Source organism: Heteronotia binoei, chromosome 4 (assembly GCF_032191835.1).
Source record: "Heteronotia binoei isolate CCM8104 ecotype False Entrance Well chromosome 4, APGP_CSIRO_Hbin_v1, whole genome shotgun sequence".
NCBI classification, from domain to species: domain Eukaryota; kingdom Metazoa; phylum Chordata; class Lepidosauria; order Squamata; family Gekkonidae; genus Heteronotia; species Heteronotia binoei.
In genome coordinates this window covers 14,399,400-14,408,009 of record NC_083226.1, presented here as the reverse complement: position 1 = coordinate 14,408,009, position 8,610 = coordinate 14,399,400, and positions in this window count along the sequence as shown.

The following is an 8,610-nucleotide window of genomic DNA, read 5'->3' as shown; positions in this document are numbered from 1 at the left end:
TTCTATGTAAGCTCTTGGAGGACTGGCTACATCAGGGGGGCGTGGCCTAAGATGCAAAGGTAACAACACCAACACTACCCATCTCCCACTGCCTCCAAGGGCCTCCCCAAGCAACACCCCTGGGAACCCTTCTGCACCATCTCCCATGCCCCAGCAGCCTATGATGCTCCAAGGTGATGATATTTGATGATGATTATATTGGATTTATATCCCAGCCTGTACTCTGAATCTCAGAGAGGTCACAATCTCCTTTCCCTCCCCCCTCCACCCAACAGGCACTCTGTGAAGTGGGCGAGGCTGAGAGAGCTCTCCCAGAAGCTGCCCTTTCAAGGACAACTCCTGCCAGAGCTCTGGCTGACCCAAGACCATTCCAGCAGCTGCAAGTGGAGGAGCAGGGAATCAAACCCGGTTCTCCCAGATAAGAGAGCTATGGCGGACCCAAGGCCATTCCAGCAGCTGCAAGTGGAGGAGCAGGGAATCAAACCCGGTTCTCCCAGATAAGAGAGCTATGGCGGACCCAAGGCCATTCCAGCAGCTGCAAGTGGAGGAGCAGGGAATCAAACCCGGTTCTCCCAGATAAGAGAGCTACGGCCGACCCAAGGCCATTCCAGCAGCTGCAAGTGGAGGAGTGGGGAATCAAACCCGGTTCTCCCAGATAAGAGAGCTATGGCCGACCCAAGGCCATTCCAGCAGCTGCAAGTGGAGGAGCGGGGAATCAAACCCGGTTCTCCCAGATAAGAGAGCTACGGCCGACCCAAGGCCATTCCAGCAGCTGCAAGTGGAGGAGTGGGGAATCAAACCCGGTTCTCCCAGAGAAGAGAGCTATGGCTGACCCAAGGCCATTCTAGCAGCTGCAAGCGGAGGAGTGGGGAATCAAACCCGGTTCTCCCAGATAAGAGAGCTATGGCTGACCCAAGGCCATTCCAGCAGCTGCAAGCGGAAGAGCAGGGAATCAAACTCGGTTCTCCCAGAGAAGAGTCGGTGCACTTAACCACGACACCAACCCGTGGGAGTGATTACTGATAGCCAAGGCTCAGAGGCTTCCTCAGAGGACAGTTTGGCTGTGTGTGTTGATGCAAAGGCTTTGGGGGTGCATGCGAAAACACCCTTGTTTCTTTCCCCTCCCTTTCCACCTCCCCCAGCCCAGCCCATGGCACTTGCCCAAGGCCTCTCCCTACACACCATGCTACTTCCTGGGCAATAACATTGTTGGGGGAGATGGGGGAACCTGCCACTCATCCTCAGCCGCTCACCCTCAGCCTCTTTCTAGAGCCCGTCGTCTTTCTTTGCACAATGGGCCTTCCTCCTAGTAAGTAAATAAAATCTATATGGGGTTTGATCTGTTATCGAGCCTGAGAGCCTTTCACTGAGGATGCTTTGGCATCAGGATATGTTTTCACTGAGGTCCTTTCAGCGGGTCAGGGGAACTTCTGGATGCGGAGCACATCCTCCTTTGCTGAACTTTGTCTCGCCCTGTAGAAGTCAAATTTATTCTTCTGTGTCTGGAGGACTGATGAACTCTGCTTTTCATGGAAGGGTGGACGAAAAATGTTTGGCCTCTTTTCAAAACCGGCTGTGTCCCATTTCCACCCAGGTCCGCGCTTGTACTTTGGACAGTTTAACCTGATTCTAAACGGGGTTGGGTCGCTTTGGCTTCAAGGGCGACGTAGTTCAAAAAGGTGATTTCTTTAGTCTCTTGAAAGAACGACAACAAAGAGTCCCGTGGTACCTTCAAGTCTAAAAATAATAATATCTACCGCTACATCCTCTAGGGGATCAGCCAGAAGCGCAAGATAGAACAAAGTGTCACTGCATATGAAATTCCAAGGAGGGCTGGTTGACTGAGTCTAAGAGGTAGCTAAACTGGAGAGCCTGTTTGGTGTGGTGGTTAAGTGCGCAGACTCTTAACTGGGAGAGCCAGGTTCGATTCCCACTCCTTCACATGCACCTGCCGAGTGACCTTGGGTCAGCCACAGTTTTTGAAAGAGCTGCTTTCTCAAGAGAAGTTCTGTCAGAGCTCTCTCATCCCCACCTACCTCACAGGGTATCTGTTGCGGGGAGAGGAAGGGAAAGGGGCTTGTAAGCTGCTCTGAGACTCAAATTGAAGCGTGGGGTATAAATCCAGACTTTTTCTCCTCTTCCTCCGCCACCAGTTTGGTGTAGTGGTTAAGTGGGCGGACTCTTATCTGGGATAACCGGGTTTGATTCCCCACTCCTCCACTTGCACCTGCTGGAATGGCCTTGGGTTAGCCATAGCTCTTGTAGGAGTTATCCTTGAAAGGGCAGCTTCTGGAAGAGCTCTCTCAGTCCTACCTACCTCACAGGGTGTCTGTTGTGGGGGAAGGAGATAAAGGAGATTGTGAACTGCTCTGCGACTCTGAGATTCTGAGTGAAGGGCAGGATATAAATCTAGTTTCTTCTTCTTCTTCTTCTTCTTCTTCTTCTTCTTCTTCTTCTTCTTCTTCTTCTTCTTCTTCTTCTTCTTCTTCACCGCATATTGGTGATAACCCAGTCCAGATCTCTGGATCACCTCACCCAGGGGCTTCACATAGATGTTAAAAAACACAGAGAACAAGATGGATCCTTGTGGTGCTCCACAGGCCAGAGGTCAAGGGGCTGAACAGTGGCCCACCAGGACCATGTTCCGAAAGCTCTCCAGGTAGACCCAGAACCACCACGTAATGATGCCTTCCAATCCCAGCCTGGAAAGGTGATCCAGAATGATACTATGATCGATGGTATCAAAAGCCACTGAGATGTCCAGGAGAATCCACAGTCACCCTCTCTGTGTCCACCTCCCAGCACAAATCAACCACTGACGCAACCACTGTTGTTTTAGTCCCATAAGTTGGCCTAAAACCAGACTGAAAAGGGTCAAGATCAGGAGTGGCCAAACTTGCTTAAGACAGGGAAGGAAGGAAGGAAGGAAGGAAGGAAGGAAGGAAGGAAGGAAGGAAGGAAGGAAGGAAGGAAGGAAGGGAGGGAGGGAGGGAGGGAGGGAGGGAGGGAGGGAGGGAGGGAGGAAGGAAGGAAGGGAGGAAGGAAGGAAGGAAAATTGATGGGGGGGAGTTGGAAAGAAAGGAACTTTAACTTTTAATGCATTCTCCAAGCCATCAGCTGACTTGGCTTAAAGAAGTGATTTAAAGAGAGAAATTCCTTCTCTAAGCCAGCTGACAGGGCAGTGGAGGCTTCGAGAGCCACACAATATGTGTGACTCCCAAGCCACAGTTTGGCCACCTCTGATATAGATAATTCTCCTCAGTTGGCAAACCTTGAAGTTGCCCATCCAACATCCCTTCAATCACCTTGTTCAAGAATGGAACATTTGAGACGGGTTGATAATTATTATAATTTCCTAGGTCCACAATAGGCTTCTTCACCTACTCCAGACGGGCAGGTTGCCATGGCAGTATCTTGGCTTTACATATGCCTCTTGAGTTTGAAGAAGACGACGACTGCAGATTTAGAACCCGCCCTCCTCTCTGAATCAGAGACTCAGAGGGGCCTACAATCTCCTTTACCTTCCTCCCCCACAACAGACACCCTGTGAGGTGGGTGGGGCTGAGAGGGCTCTCACAGCAGCTGCCCTTTCAAGGACAGAGTCTCAGAACGGCCTACAATCTCCTTTACCTTCCTCCCCCACAACAGTCACCCTGTGAGGTGGGTGGGGCTGGAGAGGGCTCTCACAGCAGCTGCCCTTCCAAGGACAACCTCTGCCAGAGCTATGGCTGACCCAAGGCCATTCCAGCAGCTGCAAGTGGAGGAGTGGGGAATCAAACCCGGTTCTCCCAGATAAGAGTCCAGGCACTTCACCACTACACTAAACTGGCTCTCCAGTTTGGGGCAGTTTATGTCCATCAGACAGCACCCAGTAAGCCAGCATCATAGCATCACGAGCTCATGGTTAGTCCTCTGTATTGCTATTACGCTGCAACCATGGACCCGTAGTTGGGTTGGTTTCTTTTTCCAATCCCCCCTGTGCATGCAAAGCAGCGGACAAGCGCACACATGTTCCTGGCCAGTTCTATGGGGAGCTGAAGCGCACATCAGATTGGGGTTGGGTGAAAAAAAGGATGCGCTGGAAACAGAGTGGAGCAATCACACTGCTTGTGCATTTCTATGGCACCCCCAGCCAATCAGAAATTTGGAAACCTGCCTTGAAAAGGCTTCACTGAAGCAGCTGCCAGAATTTGCTGGAAGCCATTTAATCTGTGTGGGAGTCACTCATTTTAGCATGAGTGGGGAACGGGAGACAGGCATGCCTGTTTGATTTTTCGCCTTTTAATCTGGAGGGGAGGGGTGGCCATATTGGGCCAAGCTGCTCATGTGATCGCACCCAACGTGCCTACCAAAGCCTGTATCGACCAACATCTGCGCTACGCAAGAAAGGGACCAAGATTCTAGTGTGGGCAGAAAAGAACGTAGTGCCCATCAAAGCAGAACGCAGAAAAGGTTCATTGAATATACAGGCGGACTGGCTCAGCAGACAGTATATCTAGGAGTGGAAAGATCGGTTCTGATTCTGGAAGATCTTTTTCGCTATTCTGTGAAAAAAAGACCAACCTGTATGTTTTTCTCAGTAGGGTTAGAAGCAGCTGGGAGTGGCTTTTCTAGACAGAAAATGGCAGAGGAGGAAAGAGCGACAGTCTCTCCCTCTCTCTTCCCAGCCTCCATTTTCTTCCTTGATCAAACAATCCTGGATGTTACATTTACTAGGGCTTTTTTGGGTAGCAGGAACTCCTTTGCATATTAGGCCCCACACCCCTGATGTATCCTATCCTCCTGGAACTTGCAGTAGGCCCGGTACTAAGAGCCCTGTAAGCTCTTGGAGAATTGGCTACATCAGAGGGGTGTGACCTAATATGCAAAGGAGTTACTGCTACAAAAAAAACCGCCCTGCATTTACCAAAAACACAAATTATAGTTCCTTCTTCTGTAACCTGATCAAGAAAGCCTTTTGCCCACCAAGAACTGCTCAGTAGGCTTCAGGCATCGGTATGAAAGAGATCCTTAGATGACCAGCCTAAATTCACCTGCTGGATAGGGTTGCCAAGCTCCAGGTAGTGGCTGGATATCTCCTAGTATTACAACTGATCTCCAGACAACAGAGATGAGTTCACCGTAGGCTTGCCAATCCCCAGGTCCCAGCAGGGGTTCTTCCACTTTCCCGGACTCCTTCCCGCCCCCAGTCAGCTGGCCGGCGGGGGGAAGCCCTGCCCTTAGAGGACCATGGGACTTTCCACCTCCAGAGGCTTGAGTCTCTGATTGAAAGGCTTCCTCCTGGGATGGGGTGTCTGTGTTACTTTGAAGAAGTTGGGGGCAACTCATGAGTAGAGATGCCAATCCGTCGCTTCAGAGTCACCAGAAACGGGGCGGGGGGAGGGAAACGTCTGCTGAGCACTTCGTTATTCCCCTCATGGAGATCGATTCTCATAGGGTATAATAAGGAATTGATCTGGAGGTTTCGGGGGCTATGGGGGAACTGTGTTTTGAGGCAGAGGCACCAGATTTTTAGTATAATATCTAGTGCCTCTTCCCAAAGTACCCCCCAAGTTTCAAAACGATTGGACCAGAGGATCCAATTCTATGAGCCCCAAAAGAAGGTGCCCCTATCCTTCATTATTTCCTATGGAAGGAAGACGTTTAAAAAGGTGTGCTGTCCCTTTAAATGTGATGGCCAGAACTCCCTTGGAGTTCAATTATGCTTGTCACACCCTTGTTCCTGGCTCCACCCCCAATGTCTCCTGGCTCCACCCCCAAAGTCCCCGGATATTTCTTGAATTGAACTTGGCAACCCTAGTTCACTGGGAGAAAATGGACACTTTGGAAGGTGCGCTCTATAGCATTATATGCTATTGAAGGCCCTCCCCTCCCTAAGCCCTGTCTTCTTCAGGATCCACCTCCAAAATCTTCAAGTATTTCACAACCTGGAACTGCCAACGCTACTGCTGAGGCAGCTTGGTGCCATATGCCTACTCTAGAGTTGCCCGTCTCCAAATCCTGGCAGGATTTCCCCTGGTTTTCAGGACTTCTCCCCATCCCCAAACAGCTGTGTTGCTGCAGGACATCCCCAGTGTGATGACAGCACCCAGAAGTGACATCATCACGTTGGGAATGTCATGCAATGATGCTTTGGTTTGAGGGGCAAACCCTGTGGTTTGAAGTCTGTTTTACCATATAGTTTCCCCACCTTATGACATGCCTAACATGATGATGTCAATTTTGGGTGATGTCATCGCATTGGGGACTTCCCGGAATCCCCTCCCCCCAAGAAACCCTCCCCCACAGGTGTGACTAGGGGACCTGGCCACCCTACCACTATGAGAAGTGAGGCCATTTTCTGACATGAAAAATCACCCCAAGCTGCTTTTACTTCTGGTGAGGAAAACATCCGGATTGTTCACCTGTACCTTTTCACACAGCGGTGAACAAGATCCCCCTAGAATTTAAACTGATCTCCAGATACTTCAGGTTGCCAAGTCTAACTCAGAAAATATCTGGGGACTGTGGGGATGGGGCCAGGAGACTTTCACATTCCCTAAAATAAATAAAAATAAAAACACAGCAGTGCAGTTCCCCTAAACACAGTCTTCATTTCCTCATCCCAAACAGCTGCACGTCCCCTGTACTCTCTATCTCTCTCGCTCACACACACACACACATGCACAGAGTGCAGCTCACTGGGGCAGTTTACTCATGAGTTGCTGAACTTCCAAATTCTTCAGACTATCACAGGGAAACCACGGGTTCTAGTTTACCCTCCCCCATGCAAACAGCTTCCGAAAAGACTGTAAAACAAATAGAGGGCCTGGGCTGCTTTCACAGCTACTGGAAACTTTTTTGGAATTTTTTTTTCCCATTTGTAATCCCAACAGAAAAGTCTCTGCAACTTTGTTAAATTCATATCCCAAGATCTTAGAAATATCTTGCTGAATCATCCGCCAAAACATTTTAGCTCTTTTACAAGTCCACCTCTCTCTCTCTCTCTCGGCTTGGCTTCGCGAACGAAGATTTAAGAAGGGTGCAATAGTCCACGTGTGCTGCAGGCTCGCTGGTGGCTGACAAGACCAATGTGGGACAGGCAGGTCCGGCCACAGCAGCTGCAGGGAAAAGTCTGATTTAGGGTTGGTCCTGTAGCAGTGCGATTCTTCCTCAATCTCCTTTTGTCCTCAAGACCAGCTATGCGTGCGTTCTCAAAAGAAGAGACAGCCTGGTGGATGGTGTGCCTCCATGCTTTGCGATCTGAGGCTAGGTCAGACCACTGGTGATGGTTGATGCGACAGGTGCCAAGGGATTTCTTCAAGGAGTCCTTGTACCTCTTCTTTGGTGCCCCTCTATTTCGATGGCCGGTGGAGAGTTCACCATACAGGGCAATCTTGGGAAGGCGGTGGTTTTCCATCCTAGAAATATGCCCTGCCCAGCGCAGCTGCGTCTTCAACAGCAGTGCCTCAATGCTGGTAACCTCCGCCCGCTTGAGGACTTCAGTGTTGGTCACAAGTCCACCACATATGGTCGAAAGAACCTTCATGCTTTTTGCATTTCCAACACCTGTCCGGCATCTTGTTATTCATCTTTGACAACTTACATCATCTTAAAACAGTTTTCTTTAATACTCTGACATGTTGAAAGTAAGCCTTTACAACCACCTTAAGTCTTTGGAAGTGGAAAGGCCCAGAGGGGCTGTTGGGGTGAGGCTTCCCCTACCTGCCAGCTGACTGAGGGCGGGAAGGAGCCTGCAAAACCGGGGGATCCCCCATTGGGACCTGGGGATTGGCAAGCCTACGGATACTACAGAGATTTGTATGAAAGAGATCCTTCAGATGACCAACCAAATCCACCTGTTGCAGAAGTTTGGTTTCACATACCCGTGGTAGGGTTGCCAAGTCCAATTCAAGAACTATCTGGGAACTCTGGGGGAGGAGCCAGGAGACTTTGAGGGTGGAGTCAGGAGATGTTGGGATGGAGCCAGGAGCAGGCTTGTGACAAGTACAATTAAGCTCCAAAGGGAGTTCTAGCCATCACATTTAATTGCCTTCCCTCCACTGGAAATATTGAAGGATGGGGACCCCCTGGTCCAATCCTTTTGAAACTTGGAGGGTGCTTTGACGAGAGGCAGTGGATGCTACACTGCTAATTTGATGCCTCTACCTCAAAAAACAGACTCCCCCCAGAGCCCCAGTTACCAGCTGATCAATTCTCCATTATTCCCTATGGGAATCAATCTCCATAGGGAATAATGGAGTGCCCAGCAGACTTCCCACCCACCCCGCTTACTGATGACTCTGAAGCATGGGGCGGGCCTCCAAACCAGGGGATCCCCTGCTCCCACCTGGGGATTGGGGAGCGAGGAAAATAGGTGAAAACCTCCGCGAAGACCAGCCTCCTATCATATACAAAATTACAAATTTACTTACAAATTGATGGTAACACGATTATACACAGTTAGTGCAAATTAATGATACAAAATAAGGAACATCAATGGCCCCACCCACAGTCATTTAAGAGACAAATCAATGTCCAAAATTCCTTATCAGTTGGGTGCAGGTCAAGATTCCAACGATGCAGTTTTCCAAGGAGTTTTCCATGCTCCTGTGTTCAGTTGTACAGCCA